This window comes from Lissotriton vulgaris, chromosome 3_1 (assembly GCF_964263255.1).
Source record: "Lissotriton vulgaris chromosome 3_1, aLisVul1.2, whole genome shotgun sequence".
NCBI classification, from domain to species: Eukaryota; Metazoa; Chordata; class Amphibia; order Caudata; family Salamandridae; genus Lissotriton; species Lissotriton vulgaris.
Genome location: NC_141689.1, coordinates 1,519,668,174 through 1,519,686,182, shown reverse-complemented (window position 1 = coordinate 1,519,686,182; position 18,009 = coordinate 1,519,668,174).

Here is an 18,009-nt window from a genome sequence, read left to right as displayed (position 1 = left end):
TGGTACAGTCCAAAAAAATCAATTTTCGGATGAAAAACGATGACTCCGGACCCGTCGAACGACCCCAAAATGGTCTATAATGATGAAATTTTAACATTTAATCTTTTGACTCTAAATGACTGTTGGATGTGAATTATGACTTTGTCAACTAAAACAAGCGTGTTTAAAGTCATTTCTGTGCCTGAAACGGGTCAAAATTGAAGCTTTTGAGTAAGCAAAACTCTGTAAAAATGGCAATTTTGGTCACTGTGAGGGTTTAAAAAGTGGTTATTCAACATGATGCACGATCCAATTGACATTTTGAATCATTTTTGGTACAGTCCAAAAAATCAAATTTTGGATGAAAAACGATGACTCTGGACCTGTCGAACGACCCCAAAATGGTCTATAATGATGATATTTTAACATTTAATCTTTTGACTCTAAATGACTGTTGGATGTGAATTATGACTTTGTCAACTAAAACAAGTGTGTTTAAAGTCATTTCTGTGCCTGAAACGGGTCAAAATTGAAGCTTTTGAGTAAGCAAAACTCTGTAAAAATGGCAATTTTGGTCACTGTGAGGGTTTAAAACGTGGTTATTCAACATGAGGCACGATCCAATTGACATTTTGAATCATTTTTAGTACAGTCCAAAAAATCAATTTTCGGATGAAAAACGATGACTCCGGACCTGTCGAACGATCCCAAAATGGTCTATAATGATGAAATTTTAACATTTAATCTTTTGACTCTAAATGACTGTTGGATGTGAATTATGACTTTGTCAACTAAAATAAGTGTGTTTAAGGTCATTTCTGTGCCCCAAACGGGTCAAAATTGAAGCTTTTGAGTAAGCAAAACTCTGTAAAAATGGCTATTTTGGTCACTGTGAGGGTTTAAAAAGTGGTTATTCAACATGAGGCACGATCCAATTGACATTTTGAATCATTTTTGGTACAGTCCAAAAAATCAATTTTCGGATGAAAAACGATAACTCCGGACCTGTCGAACGATCTCAAAATGGTCAATATGGATGAAATTTCAACATTTAATCTTTTGACTCTAAATGACTGTTGGATGTGAATTATGACTTTGTCAACTAAAATAAGTGTGTTTAAAGTCATTTCTGTGCCTGAAACGGGTTAAAATTGAAGCTTTTGAGTAAGCAAAACTCTGATAGCAATTTTGGTCACTGTGAGGGTTTAAAAAGTGGTTATTCAACATGAGGCATGATCCAATTGACATATTGAATCATTTTTGGTACAGTCCAAAAAATCAATTTTCGGATGAAAAACGATGACTCCGGACCTGTCGAACGATCCCAAAATGGTCTATAATGATGACATTTTAACATTTAATCTTTTGACTCTAAATGACTGTTGGATGTGAATTATGACTTTGTCAACTAAAATAAGTGTGTTTAAAGTCATTTCTGTGCCTGAATCGGGTCAAAATTGAAGCTTTTGAGTAAGCAAAACTCTGTAAAAATGGCGATTTTGGTCACTGTGAGGGTTTAAAAAGTGGTTATTCAACATGATGCACGATCCAATTGAAATTTTGAATCATTTTTGGTACAGTCCAAAAAATCAATTTTCGGATGAAAAACGATGACTCCGGACCTGTCGAACGATCCCAACATGGTCAATATGGATGAAATTTCAACATTTAATCTTTTGACTCTAAATGACTGTTGGATGTGAATTATGACTTTGTCAACTAAAATAAGTGTGTTTAAAGTCATTTCTGTGCCCGAAACGGGTCAAAATTGAAGCTTTTGAGTAAGCAAAACTCTGTAAAAATGGCAATTTTGGTCACTGTGAGGGTTTAAAAAGTGGTTATTCAACATGATGCACGATCCAATTGACATTTTGAATCATTTTTGGTACAGTCCAAAAAATCAAATTTCGGATGAAAAACGATGACTCTGGAGCTGTCGAACGACCCCAAAATGGTCTATAATGATGAAATTTTAACATTTAATCTTTTGACTCTAAATGACTGTTGGATGTTAATTATGACTTTGTCAACTAAAACAAGTGTGTTTAAAGTCATTTCTGTGCCTGAAACGGGTCAAAATTGAAGCTTTTGAGTAAGCAAAACTCTGTAAAAATGGCAATTTTGGTCACTGTGAGGGTTTAAAAAGTGGTTATTCAACATGAGGCACGATCCAATTGACATTTTGAATCATTTTTGGTACAGTCCAAAAAATCAATTTTCGGATGAAAAACGATAACTCCGGACCTGTCGAACGATCTCAAAATGGTCAATATGGATGAAATTTCAACATTTAAGCTTTTGACTCTAAATGACTGTTGGATGTGAATTATGACTTTGTCAACTAAAATAAGTGTGTTTAAAGTCATTTCTGTGCCTGAAACGGGTTAAAATTGAAGCTTTTGAGTAAGCAAAACTCTGATAGCAATTTTGGTCACTGTGAGGGTTTAAAAAGTGGTTATTCAACATGAGGCATGATCCAATTGACATATTGAATCATTTTTGGTACAGTCCAAAAAATCAATTTTCGGATGAAAAACGATGACTCCGGACCTGTCGAACGATCCCAAAATGGTCTATAATGATGACATTTCAACATTTAATCTTTTGACTCTAAATGACTGTTGGATGTGAATTATGACTTTGTCAACTAAAATAAGTGTGTTTAAAGTCATTTCTGTGCCTGAATCGGGTCAAAATTGAAGCTTTTGAGTAAGCAAAACTCTGTAAAAATGGCGATTTTGGTCACTGTGAGGGTTTAAAAAGTGGTTATTCAACATGATGCACGATCCAATTGAAATTTTGAATCATTTTTGGTACAGTCCAAAAAATCAATTTTCGGATGAAAAACGATGACTCCGGAACTGTCGAACGATCCCAAAATAGTCTATAATGATGAAATTTTAACATTTAATCTTTTGACTCTAAATGACTGTTGGATGTGAATTATGACTTTGTCAACTAAAATAAGTGTGTTTAAAGTCATTTCTGTGCCTGAAACGGGTCAAAATTGAAGCTTTTGAGTAAGCAAAACTCTGTAAAAATGGCAATTTTGGTCACTGTGAGGGTTTAAAAAGTGGTTATTCAACATGAGGCCCGTTCCAATTGACATTTTGAATCATTTTTGGTACAGTCCAAAAAATCAATTTTCGGATGAAAAACGATGACTCCGGACCTGTCGACTGATCTCAAAATGGTCAATATGGATGAAATTTCAACATTTATTCTTTTGACTCTAAATGACTGTTGGATGTGAATTATGACTTTGTCAACTAAAATAAGTTTGTTTAAAGTCATTTCTGTGCCTGAAACAGGTCAAAATTGAAGCTTTTGAGTAAGCAAAACTCTGTAAAAATGGCAATTTTGGTAACTGTGAGGGTTTAAAAAGTGGTTATTCAACATGATGCACGATCCAATTGACATTCTGAATCATTTTTGGTACAGTCCAAAAAATCAATTTTCGGATGAAAAACAATGACTCCGGACCTGTCGAACGATCTCAAAATGGTCAATATGGATGAAATTTCAACATTTATTCTTTTGACTCTAAATGACTGTTGGATGTGAATTATGACTTTGTCAACTAAAATAAGTGTGTTTAAAGTCATTTCTGTGCCTGAAACGGGTCAAAATTGAAGCTTTTGAGTAAGCAAAACTCTGTAAAAATGGCAATTTTGGTCACTGTGAGGGTTTAAAAAGTGGTTATTCAACATGAGGCATGATCCAATTGACATTTTGAATCATTTTTGGTACGGTCCAAAAAATCAATTTTCGGATGAAAAACGATGACTCCGGACCTGTCGAACGTTCCCAAAATGGTCCATAATGATGAAATTTCAACATTTAATCTTTTGACTGTAAATGACTGTTGGATGTAAATTATGACTTTGTCAACTAAAACAAGTGTGTTTAAAGTCATTTCTGTGCCTGAAACGGGTCAAAATTGAAGCTTTTGAGTAAGCAAAACTCTGTAAAAATGGCGATTTTGGTCACTGTGAGGGTTTAAAAAGTGGTTATTCAACATGATGCACGATCCAATTGAAATTTTGAATCATTTTTGGTACAGTCCAAAAAATCAATTTTCGGATGAAAAACGATGACTCCGGACCTGTCGAACGATCCCAAAATAGTCTATAATGATGACATTTTAACATTTAATCTTTTGACTCTAAATGACTGTTGGATGTGAATTATGACTTTGTCAACTAAAATAAGTGTGTTTAAAGTCATTTCTGTGCCTGAAACGGGTCAAAATTGAAGCTTTTGAGTAAGCAAACTCTGAAAAAATGGCAATTTTGGTCACTGTGAGGGTTTAAACAGTGGTTATTCAACATGAGGCATGATCCAAATGACATTTTGAATCATTTTTGGTACAGTCCAAATAATCAATTTTCGGATGAAAAACGATGACTCCGGACCTGTCGAACGATCCCCAAATGGTCTATAATGATGAAATTTTAACATTTAATCTTTTGACTCTAAATGACTGTTGGATGTGAATTGTGACTTTGTCAACTAAAATAAGTGTGTTTAAAGTCATTTCTGCCTGAAACGGGTCAAAATTGAAGCTTTTGAGTAAGCAAAACTCTGTAAAAATGGCAATTTTGGTCACTGTGAGGGTTTAAAAAGTGGTTATTCAACATGAGGCCCGTTCCAATTGACATTTTGAATCATTTTTGGTACAGTCCAAAAAATCAATTTTCGGATGAAAAACGATGACTCCGGACCTGTCGACTGATCTCAAAATGGTCAATATGGATGAAATTTCAACATTTATTCTTTTGACTCTAAATGACTGTTGGATGTGAATTATGACTTTGTCAACTAAAATAAGTGTGTTTAAAGTCATTTCTGTGCCTGAAACGGGTCAAAATTGAAGCTTTTGAGTAAGCAAAACTCTGTAAAAATGGCAATTTTGGTCACTGTGAGGGTTTAAACAGTGGTTATTCAACATGAGGCATGATCCAATTGACATTTTGAATCATTTTTGGTACAGTCCAAAAAATCAATTTTCGGATGAAAAACGATGACTCCGGACCTGTCGAACGATCTCAAAATGGTCGATATGGATGAAATTTCAACATTTATTCTTTTGACTCTAAATGACTGTTGGATTTGAATTATGACTTTGTCAACTAAAATAAGTGTGTTTAAAGTCATTTCTGTGCCTGAAACGGGTCAAAATTGAAGCTTTTGAGTAAGCAAAACTTTGTAAAAATGGCAATTTTGGTAACTGTGAGGGTTTAAAAAGTGGTTATTCAACATGATGCATGATCCAATTGACATTTTGAATCATTTTTGGTACAGTCCAAAAAATCAATTTTTGGATGAAAAACGATGACTCCGGACCTGTTGAACGATCCCAAAATGGTCAATATGGATGAAATTTCAACATTTAATCTTTTGACTCTAAATGACTGTTGGATGTGAATTATGACTTTGTCAACTAAAATAAGTGTGTTTAAAGTCATTTCTGTGCCCGAAACGGGTCAAAATTGAAGCTTTTGAGTAAGCAAAACTCTGTAAAAATGGCAATTTTGGTCACTGTGAGGGTTTAAAAAGTGGTAATTCAACATGATGCACGATCCAATTGACATTTTGAATCATTTTTGGTACAGTCCAAAAAAATCAATTTTCGGATGAAAAACGATGACTCCGGACCCGTCGAACGACCCCAAAATGGTCTATAATGATGAAATTTTAACATTTAATCTTTTGACTCTAAATGACTGTTGGATGTGAATTATGACTTTGTCAACTAAAACAAGCGTGTTTAAAGTCATTTCTGTGCCTGAAACGGGTCAAAATTGAAGCTTTTGAGTAAGCAAAACTCTGTAAAAATGGCAATTTTGGTCACTGTGAGGGTTTAAAACGTGGTTATTCAACATGAGGCACGATCCAATTGACATTTTGAATCATTTTTAGTACAGTCCAAAAAATCAATTTTCGGATGAAAAACGATGACTCCGGACCTCTCGAACGATCCCAAAATGGTCTATAATGATGAAATTTTAACATTTAATCTTTTGACTCTAAATGACTGTTGGATGTGAATTATGACTTTGTCAACTAAAATAAGTGTGTTTAATGTCATTTCTGTGCCCGAAACGGGTCAAAATTGAAGCTTTTGAGTAAGCAAAACTCTGTAAAAATGGCAATTTTGGTCACTGTGAGGGTTTAAAAAGTGGTTATTCAACATGAGGCACGATCCAATTGACATTTTGAATCATTTTTGGTACAGTCCAAAAAATCAATTTTCGGATGAAAAACGATAACTCCGGACCTGTCGAACGATCCCAAAATGGTCTATAATTATGACATTTTAACATTTAATCTTTTGACTCTAAATGACTGTTGGATGTGAATTATTACTTTGTCAACTAAAATAAGTGTGTTTAAAGTCATTTCTGTGCCTGAAACGGGTCAAAATTGAAGCTTTTGAGTAAGCAAAACTCTGTAAAAATGGCAATTTTGGTCACTGTGAGGGTTTAAAAAGTGGTTATTCAACATGAGGCACAATCCAATTGACATTATGAATCATTTTTGGTACAGTCCAAAAAATCAATTTTCGGATGAAAAACGATGACTCCGGACCTGTCGAACGATCCCAAAATGGTCAATATGGATGAAATTTCAACATTTAATCTTTTGACTCTAAATGACTGTTGGATGTGAATTATGAATTTGTCAACTAAAATAAGTGTGTTTAAAGTCATTTCTGTGCCTGAAACGGGTCAAAATTGAAGCTTTTGAGTAAGCAAAACTCTCTAAAAATGGCAATTTTGGTCATTGTGAGGGTTTAAAAAGTGGTTATTCAACATGAGGCACGATCCATTTGACATTTTGAATCATTTTTGGTACAGTCCAAAAAATCAATTTTTCGATGAAAAACGATGACTCGGGACCTGTCGAACGATCCCAAAATGGTCCATAATGATGAAATTTTAACATTTAATCTTTTGACTCTAAATGACTGTTGGATGTGAATTATGACTTTGTCAACTAGAATAAATGTGTTTAAAGTCATTTCTGTGCCTGAAACGGGTCAAAATTGAAGCTTTTGAGTAAGCAAAACTCTCTAAAAATGGCAATTTTGGTCATTGTGAGGGTTTAAAAAGTGGTTATTCAACATGAGGCACGATCCATTTGACATTTTGAATCATTTTTGGTACAGTCCAAAAAATCAATTTTTCGATGAAAAACGATGACTCGGGACCTGTCGAACGATCCCAAAATGGTCCATAATGATGAAATTTTAACATTTAATCTTTTGACTCTAAATGACTGTTGGATGTGAATTATGAATTTGTCAACTAAAATAAGTGTGTTTAAAGTCATTTCTGTGCCTGAAACGGGTCAAAATTGAAGCTTTTGAGTAAGCAAAACTCTGTAAAAATGGCAATTTTGGTCACTGTGAGGGTTTAAAAAGTGGTAATTCAACATGATGCACGATCCAATTGACATTTTGAATCATTTTTGGTACAGTCCAAAAAAATCAATTTTCGGATGAAAAACGATGACTCCGGACCCGTCGAACGACCCCAAAATGGTCTATAATGATGAAATTTTAACATTTAATCTTTTGACTCTAAATGACTGTTGGATGTGAATTATGACTTTGTCAACTAAAACAAGCGTGTTTAAAGTCATTTCTGTGCCTGAAACGGGTCAAAATTGAAGCTTTTGAGTAAGCAAAACTCTGTAAAAATGGCAATTTTGGTCACTGTGAGGGTTTAAAACGTGGTTATTCAACATGAGGCACGATCCAATTGACATTTTGAATCATTTTTAGTACAGTCCAAAAAATCAATTTTCGGATGAAAAACGATGACTCCGGACCTGTCGAACGATCCCAAAATGGTCTATAATGATGAAATTTTAACATTTAATCTTTTGACTCTAAATGACTGTTGGATGTGAATTATGAATTTGTCAACTAAAATAAGTGTGTTTAAAGTCATTTCTGTGCCTGAAACGGGTCAAAATTGAAGCTTTTGAGTAAGCAAAACTCTCTAAAAATGGCAATTTTGGTCATTGTGAGGGTTTAAAAAGTGGTTATTCAACATGAGGCACGATCCATTTGACATTTTGAATCATTTTTGGTACAGTCCAAAAAATCCATTTTTCGATGAAAAACGATGACTCGGGACCTGTCGAACGATCCCAAAATGGTCCATAATGATGAAATTTTAACATTTAATCTTTTGACTCTAAATGACTGTTGGATGTGAATTATGACTTTGTCAACTAGAATAAGTGTGTTTAAAGTCATTTCTGTGCCTGAAACGGGTCAAAATGGAAGCTTTTGAGTAAGCAAAACTCTGTAAAAATGGCAATTTTGGTCACTGTGAGGGTTTAAACAGTGGTTATTCAACATGAGGCATGATCCAATTGACATTTTGAATCATTTTTGGTACAGTCCAAAAAATCAATTTTCGGATGAAAAACGATGACTCCGGACCTGTCGAACGATCCCCAAATGGTCTATAATGATGAAATTTTAACATTTAATCTTTTGACTCTAAATGATTGTTGGATGTGAATTATGACTTTGTCAACTAAAATAAGTGTGTTTAAAGTCATTTCTGTGCCTGAAACGGGTCAAAATTGAAGCTTTTGAGTAAGCAAAACTCTGTAAAAATGGCAATTTTGGTCACTGTGAGGGTTTAAACAGTGGTTATTCAACATGAGGCATGATCCAATTGACATTTTGAATCATTTTTGGTACAGTCCAAATAATCAATTTTCGGATGAAAAACAATGACTCCGGACCTGTCGAACGATCCCCAAATGGTCTATAATGATGAAATTTTAACATTTAATCTTTTGACTCTAAATGACTGTTGGATGTGAATTATGACTTTGTCAACTAAAATAAGTGTGTTTAAAGTCATTTCTGCCTGAAACGGGTCAAAATTGAAGCTTTTGAGTAAGCAAAACTCTGTAAAAATGGCAATTTTGGTCACTGTGAGGGTTTAAAAAGTGGTTATTCAACATGAGGCCCGTTCCAATTGACATTTTGAATCATTTTTGGTAAAGTCCAAAAAATCAATTTTCGGATGAAAAACGATGACTCCGGACCTGTCGACTGATCTCAAAATGGTCAATATGGATGAAATTTCAACATTTATTCTTTTGACTCTAAATGACTGTTGGATGTGAATTATGACTTTGTCAACTAAAATAAGTGTGTTTAAAGTCATTTCTGTGCCTGAAACGGGTCAAAATTGAAGCTTTTGAGTAAGCAAAACTCTGTAAAAATGGCAATTTTGGTAACTGTGAGGGTTTAAAAAGTGGTTATTCAACATGATGCACGATCCAATTGACATTCTGAATCATTTTTGGTACAGTCCAAAAAATCAATTTTCGGATGAAAAACGATGACTCCGGACCTGTCGAACGATCTCAAAATGGTCAATATGGATGAAATTTCAACATTTAATCTTTTGACTCTAAATGACTGTTGGATGTGAATTATGACTTTGTCAACTAAAATAAGTGTGTTTAATGTCATTTCTGTGCCCGAAACGGGTCAAAATTGAAGCTTTTGAGTAAGCAAAACTCTGTAAAAATGGCAATTTTGGTCACTGTGAGGGTTTAAAAAGTGGTTATTCAACATGAGGCACGATCCAATTGACATTTTGAATCATTTTTGGTACAGTCCAAAAAATCAATTTTCGGATGAAAAACGATAACTCCGGACCTGTCGAACGATCCCAAAATGGTCTATAATTATGACATTTTAACATTTAATCTTTTGACTCTAAATGACTGTTGGATGTGAATTATTACTTTGTCAACTAAAATAAGTGTGTTTAAAGTCATTTCTGTGCCTGAAACGGGTCAAAATTGAAGCTTTTGAGTAAGCAAAACTCTGTAAAAATGGCAATTTTGGTCACTGTGAGGGTTTAAAAAGTGGTTATTCAACATGAGGCACAATCCAATTGACATTATGAATCATTTTTGGTACAGTCCAAAAAATCAATTTTCGGATGAAAAACGATGACTCCGGACCTGTCGAACGATCCCAAAATGGTCAATATGGATGAAATTTCAACATTTAATCTTTTGACTCTAAATGACTGTTGGATGTGAATTATGAATTTGTCAACTAAAATAAGTGTGTTTAAAGTCATTTCTGTGCCTGAAACGGGTCAAAATTGAAGCTTTTGAGTAAGCAAAACTCTCTAAAAATGGCAATTTTGGTCATTGTGAGGGTTTAAAAAGTGGTTATTCAACATGAGGCACGATCCATTTGACATTTTGAATCATTTTTGGTACAGTCCAAAAAATCAATTTTTCGATGAAAAACGATGACTCGGGACCTGTCGAACGATCCCAAAATGGTCCATAATGATGAAATTTTAACATTTAATCTTTTGACTCTAAATGACTGTTGGATGTGAATTATGACTTTGTCAACTAGAATAAATGTGTTTAAAGTCATTTCTGTGCCTGAAACGGGTCAAAATTGAAGCTTTTGAGTAAGCAAAACTCTCTAAAAATGGCAATTTTGGTCATTGTGAGGGTTTAAAAAGTGGTTATTCAACATGAGGCACGATCCATTTGACATTTTGAATCATTTTTGGTACAGTCCAAAAAATCAATTTTTCGATGAAAAACGATGACTCGGGACCTGTCGAACGATCCCAAAATGGTCCATAATGATGAAATTTTAACATTTAATCTTTTGACTCTAAATGACTGTTGGATGTGAATTATGAATTTGTCAACTAAAATAAGTGTGTTTAAAGTCATTTCTGTGCCTGAAACGGGTCAAAATTGAAGCTTTTGAGTAAGCAAAACTCTGTAAAAATGGCAATTTTGGTCACTGTGAGGGTTTAAACAGTGGTTATTCAACATGAGGCATGATCCAATTGACATTTTGAATCATTTTTGGTACAGTCCAAATAATCAATTTTCGGATGAAAAACAATGACTCCGGACCTGTCGAACGATCCCCAAATGGTCTATAATGATGAAATTTTAACATTTAATCTTTTGACTCTAAATGACTGTTGGATGTGAATTATGACTTTGTCAACTAAAATAAGTGTGTTTAAAGTCATTTCTGCCTGAAACGGGTCAAAATTGAAGCTTTTGAGTAAGCAAAACTCTGTAAAAATGGCAATTTTGGTCACTGTGAGGGTTTAAAAAGTGGTTATTCAACATGAGGCCCGTTCCAATTGACATTTTGAATCATTTTTGGTAAAGTCCAAAAAATCAATTTTCGGATGAAAAACGATGACTCCGGACCTGTCGACTGATCTCAAAATGGTCAATATGGATGAAATTTCAACATTTATTCTTTTGACTCTAAATGACTGTTGGATGTGAATTATGACTTTGTCAACTAAAATAAGTGTGTTTAAAGTCATTTCTGTGCCTGAAACGGGTCAAAATTGAAGCTTTTGAGTAAGCAAAACTCTGTAAAAATGGCAATTTTGGTAACTGTGAGGGTTTAAAAAGTGGTTATTCAACATGATGCACGATCCAATTGACATTCTGAATCATTTTTGGTACAGTCCAAAAAATCAATTTTCGGATGAAAAACGATGACTCCGGACCTGTCGAACGATCTCAAAATGGTCAATATGGATGAAATTTCAACATTTATTCTTTTGACTCTAAATGACTGTTGGATGTGAATTATGACTTTGTCAACTAAAATAAGTGTGTTTAAAGTCATTTCTGTGCCTGAAACGGGTCAAAATTGAAGCTTTTGAGTAAGCAAAACTCTGTAAAAATGGCAATTTTGGTCACTGTGAGGGTTTAAAAAGTGGTTATTCAACATGAGGCATGATCCAATTGACATTTTGAATCATTTTTGGTACAGTCCAAAAAATCAATTTTCGGATGAAAAACGATGACTCCGGACCTGTCGAACGTTCCCAAAATGGTCCATAATGATGAAATTTCAACATTTAATCTTTTGACTCTAAATGACTGTTGGATGTGAATTATGACTTTGTCAACTAAAATAAGTGTGTTTAAAGTCATTTCTGTGCCCGAAACGGGTCAAAATTGAAGCTTTTGAGTAAGCAAAACTCTGTAAAAATGGCAATTTTGGTCACTGTGAGGGTTTAAAAAGTGGTAATTCAACATGATGCACGATCCAATTGACATTTTGAATCATTTTTGGTACAGTCCAAAAAAATCAATTTTCGGATGAAAAACGATGACTCCGGACCCGTCGAACGACCCCAAAATGGTCTATAATGATGAAATTTTAACATTTAATCTTTTGACTCTAAATGACTGTTGGATGTGAATTATGACTTTGTCAACTAAAACAAGCGTGTTTAAAGTCATTTCTGTGCCTGAAACGGGTCAAAATTGAAGCTTTTGAGTAAGCAAAACTCTGTAAAAATGGCAATTTTGGTCACTGTGAGGGTTTAAAACGTGGTTATTCAACATGAGGCACGATCCAATTGACATTTTGAATCATTTTTAGTACAGTCCAAAAAATCAATTTTCGGATGAAAAACGATGACTCCGGACCTCTCGAACGATCCCAAAATGGTCTATAATGATGAAATTTTAACATTTAATCTTTTGACTCTAAATGACTGTTGGATGTGAATTATGACTTTGTCAACTAAAATAAGTGTGTTTAATGTCATTTCTGTGCCCGAAACGGGTCAAAATTGAAGCTTTTGAGTAAGCAAAACTCTGTAAAAATGGCAATTTTGGTCACTGTGAGGGTTTAAAAAGTGGTTATTCAACATGAGGCACGATCCAATTGACATTTTGAATCATTTTTGGTACAGTCCAAAAAATCAATTTTCGGATGAAAAACGATAACTCCGGACCTGTCGAACGATCCCAAAATGGTCTATAATTATGACATTTTAACATTTAATCTTTTGACTCTAAATGACTGTTGGATGTGAATTATTACTTTGTCAACTAAAATAAGTGTGTTTAAAGTCATTTCTGTGCCTGAAACGGGTCAAAATTGAAGCTTTTGAGTAAGCAAAACTCTGTAAAAATGGCAATTTTGGTCACTGTGAGGGTTTAAAAAGTGGTTATTCAACATGAGGCACAATCCAATTGACATTATGAATCATTTTTGGTACAGTCCAAAAAATCAATTTTCGGATGAAAAACGATGACTCCGGACCTGTCGAACGATCCCAAAATGGTCCATAATGATGAAATTTTAACATTTAATCTTTTGACTCTAAATGACTGTTGGATGTGAATTATGACTTTGTCAACTAGAATAAATGTGTTTAAAGTCATTTCTGTGCCTGAAACGGGTCAAAATTGAAGCTTTTGAGTAAGCAAAACTCTCTAAAAATGGCAATTTTGGTCATTGTGAGGGTTTAAAAAGTGGTTATTCAACATGAGGCACGATCCATTTGACATTTTGAATCATTTTTGGTACAGTCCAAAAAATCAATTTTTCGATGAAAAACGATGACTCGGGACCTGTCGAACGATCCCAAAATGGTCCATAATGATGAAATTTTAACATTTAATCTTTTGACTCTAAATGACTGTTGGATGTGAATTATGAATTTGTCAACTAAAATAAGTGTGTTTAAAGTCATTTCTGTGCCTGAAACGGGTCAAAATTGAAGCTTTTGAGTAAGCAAAACTCTGTAAAAATGGCAATTTTGGTCACTGTGAGGGTTTAAAAAGTGGTAATTCAACATGATGCACGATCCAATTGACATTTTGAATCATTTTTGGTACAGTCCAAAAAAATCAATTTTCGGATGAAAAACGATGACTCCGGACCCGTCGAACGACCCCAAAATGGTCTATAATGATGAAATTTTAACATTTAATCTTTTGACTCTAAATGACTATTGGATGTGAATTATGACTTTGTCAACTAAAACAAGCGTGTTTAAAGTCATTTCTGTGCCTGAAACGGGTCAAAATTGAAGCTTTTGAGTAAGCAAAACTCTGTAAAAATGGCAATTTTGGTCACTGTGAGGGTTTAAAACGTGGTTATTCAACATGAGGCACAATCCAATTGACATTTTGAATCATTTTTAGTACAGTCCAAAAAATCAATTTTCGGATGAAAAACGATGACTCCGGACCTGTCGAACGATCCCAAAATGGTCTATAATGATGAAATTTTAACATTTAATCTTTTGACTCTAAATGACTGTTGGATGTGAATTATGAATTTGTCAACTAAAATAAGTGTGTTTAAAGTCATTTCTGTGCCTGAAACGGGTCAAAATTGAAGCTTTTGAGTAAGCAAAACTCTCTAAAAATGGCAATTTTGGTCATTGTGATGGTTTAAAAAGTGGTTATTCAACATGAGGCACGATCCATTTGACATTTTGAATCATTTTTGGTACAGTCCAAAAAATCAATTTTTCGATGAAAAACGATGACTCGGGACCTGTCGAACGATCCCAAAATGGTCCATAATGATGAAATTTTAACATTTAATCTTTTGACTCTAAATGACTGTTGGATGTGAATTATGACTTTGTCAACTAGAATAAGTGTGTTTAAAGTCATTTCTGTGCCTGAAACGGGTCAAAATGGAAGCTTTTGAGTAAGCAAAACTCTGTAAAAATGGCAATTTTGGTCACTGTGAGGGTTTAAACAGTGGTTATTCAACATGAGGCATGATCCAATTGACATTTTGAATCATTTTTGGTACAGTCCAAAAAATCAATTTTCGGATGAAAAACGATGACTCCGGACCTGTCGAATGATCCCCAAATGGTCTATAATGATGAAATTTTAACATTTAATCTTTTGACTCTAAATGATTGTTGGATGTGAATTATGACTTTGTCAACTAAAATAAGTGTGTTTAAAGTCATTTCTGTGCCTGAAACGGGTCAAAATTGAAGCTTTTGAGTAAGCAAAACTCTGTAAAAATGGCAATTTTGGTCACTGTGAGGGTTTAAACAGTGGTTATTCAACATGAGGCATGATCCAATTGACATTTTGAATCATTTTTGGTACAGTCCAAATAATCAATTTTCGGATGAAAAACGATGACTCTGGACCTGTCGAACGATCCCCAAATGGTCTATAATGATGAAATTTTAACATTTAATCTTTTGACTCTAAATGACTGTTGGATGTGAATTATGACTTTGTCAACTAAAATAAGTGTGTTTAAAGTCATTTCTGCCTGAAACGGGTCAAAATTGAAGCTTTTGAGTAAGCAAAACTCTGTAAAAATGGCAATTTTGGTCACTGTGAGGGTTTAAAAAGTGGTTATTCAACATGAGGCCCGTTCCAATTGACATTTTGAATCATTTTTGGTACAGTCCAAAAAATCAATTTTCGGATGAAAAACGATGACTCCGGACCTGTCGACTGATCTCAAAATGGTCAATATGGATGAAATTTCAACATTTATTCTTTTGACTCTAAATGACTGTTGGATGTGAATTATGACTTTGTCAACTAAAATAAGTGTGTTTAAAGTCATTTCTGTGCCTGAAACGGGTCAAAATTGAAGCTTTTGAGTAAGCAAAACTCTGTAAAAATGGCAATTTTGGTAACTGTGAGGGTTTAAAAAGTGGTTATTCAACATGATGCACGATCCAATTGACATTCTGAATCATTTTTGGTACAGTCCAAAAAATCAATTTTCGGATGAAAAACGATGACTCCGGACCTGTCGAACGATCTCAAAATGGTCAATATGGATGAAATTTCAACATTTAATCTTTTGACTCTAAATGACTGTTGGATGTAAATTATGACTTTGTCAACTAAAACAAGTGTGTTTAAAGTCATTTCTGTGCCTGAAACGGGTCAAAATTGAAGCTTTTGAGTAAGCAAAACTCTGTAAAAATGGCGATTTTGGTCACTGTGAGGGTTTAAAAAGTGGTTATTCAACATGATGCACGATCCAATTGAAATTTTGAATCATTTTTGGTACAGTCCAAAAAATCAATTTTCGGATGAAAAACGATGACTCCGGACCTGTCGAACGATCCCAAAATAGTCTATAATGATGAAATTTTAACGTTTAATCTTTTGACTCTAAATGACTGTTGGATGTGAATTATGACTTTGTCAACTAAAATAAGTGTGTTTAAAGTCATTTCTGTGCCTGAAACGGGTCAAAATTGAAGCTTTTGAGTAAGCAAAACTCTGTAAAAATGGCAATTTTGGTCACTGTGAGGGTTTAAAAAGTGGTTATTCAACATGAGGCACAATCCAATTGACATTTTGAATCATTTTTGGTACAGTCCAAAAAATCAATTTTCGGATGAAAAACGATGACTCCGGACCTGTCGAACGATCCCAAAATGGTCAATATGGATGAAATTTCAACATTTAATCTTTTGACTCTAAATGACTGTTGGATGTGAATTATGAATTTGTCAACTAAAATAAGTGTGTTTAAAGTCATTTCTGTGCCTGAAACGGGTCAAAATTGAAGCTTTTGAGTAAGCAAAACTCTCTAAAAATGGCAATTTTGGTCATTGTGAGGGTTTAAAAAGTGGTTATTCAACATGAGGCACGATCCATTTGACATTTTGAATCATTTTTGGTACAGTCCAAAAAATCAATTTTTCGATGAAAAACGATGACTCGGGACCTGTCGAACGATCCCAAAATGGTCCATAATGATGAAATTTTAACATTTAATCTTTTGACTCTAAATGACTGTTGGATGTGAATTATGAATTTGTCAACTAAAATAAGTGTGTTTAAAGTCATTTCTGTGCCTGAAACGGGTCAAAATTGAAGCTTTTGAGTAAGCAAAACTCTGTAAAAATGGCAATTTTGGTCACTGTGAGGGTTTAAAAAGTGGTAATTCAACATGATGCACGATCCAATTGACATTTTGAATCATTTTTGGTACAGTCCAAAAAAATCAATTTTCGGATGAAAAACGATGACTCCGGACCCGTCGAACGACCCCAAAATGGTCTATAATGATGAAATTTTAACATTTAATCTTTTGACTCTAAATGACTGTTGGATGTGAATTATGACTTTGTCAACTAAAACAAGCGTGTTTAAAGTCATTTCTGTGCCTGAAACGGGTCAAAATTGAAGCTTTTGAGTAAGCAAAACTCTGTAAAAATGGCAATTTTGGTCACTGTGAGGGTTTAAAACGTGGTTATTCAACATGAGGCACGATCCAATTGACATTTTGAATCATTTTTAGTACAGTCCAAAAAATCAATTTTCGGATGAAAAACGATGACTCCGGACCTGTCAAACGATCCCCAAATGGTCTATAATGATGAAATTTTAACATTTAATCTTTTGACTCTAAATGACTGTTGGATGTGAATTATGACTTTGTCAACTAAAATAAGTGTGTTTAAAGTCATTTCTGTGCCTGAAACGGGTCAAAATTGAAGCTTTTGAGTAAGCAAAACTCTGTAAAAATGGCAATTTTGGTCATTGTGAGGGTTTAAAAAGTGGTTATTCAACATGATGCACGATCCAATTGACATTTTGAATCATTTTTGGTACAGTCCAAAAAATTAATTTTCGGATGAAAAACGATGACTCCGGAACTGTCGAATGATCCCAAAATAGTCTATAATGATGAAATTTTAACATTTAATCTTTTGACTCTAAATGACTGTTGGATGTGAATTATGACTTTGTCAACTAAAATAAGTGTGTTTAAAGTCATTTCTGTGCCTGAAACGGGTCAAAATTGAAGCTTTTGAGTAAGCAAATCTCTGTAAAAATGGCAATTTTGGTCACTGTGAGGGTTTAAACAGTGGTTATTCAACATGAGGCATGATCCAATTGACATTTTGAATCATTTTTGGTACAGTCCAAATAATCAATTTCCGGATGAAAAACGATGACTCCGGACCTGTCGAACGATCCCCAAATGGTCTATAATGATGAAATTTTAACATTTAATCTTTTGACTCTAAATGACTGTTGGATGTGAATTATGACTTTGTCAACTAAAATAAGTGTGTTTAAAGTCATTTCTGCCTGAAACGGGTCAAAATTGAAGCTTTTGAGTGAGCAAAACTCTGTAAAAATGGCAATTTTGGTCACTGTGAGGGTTTAAAAAGTGGTTATTCAACATGAGGCCCGTTCCAATTGACA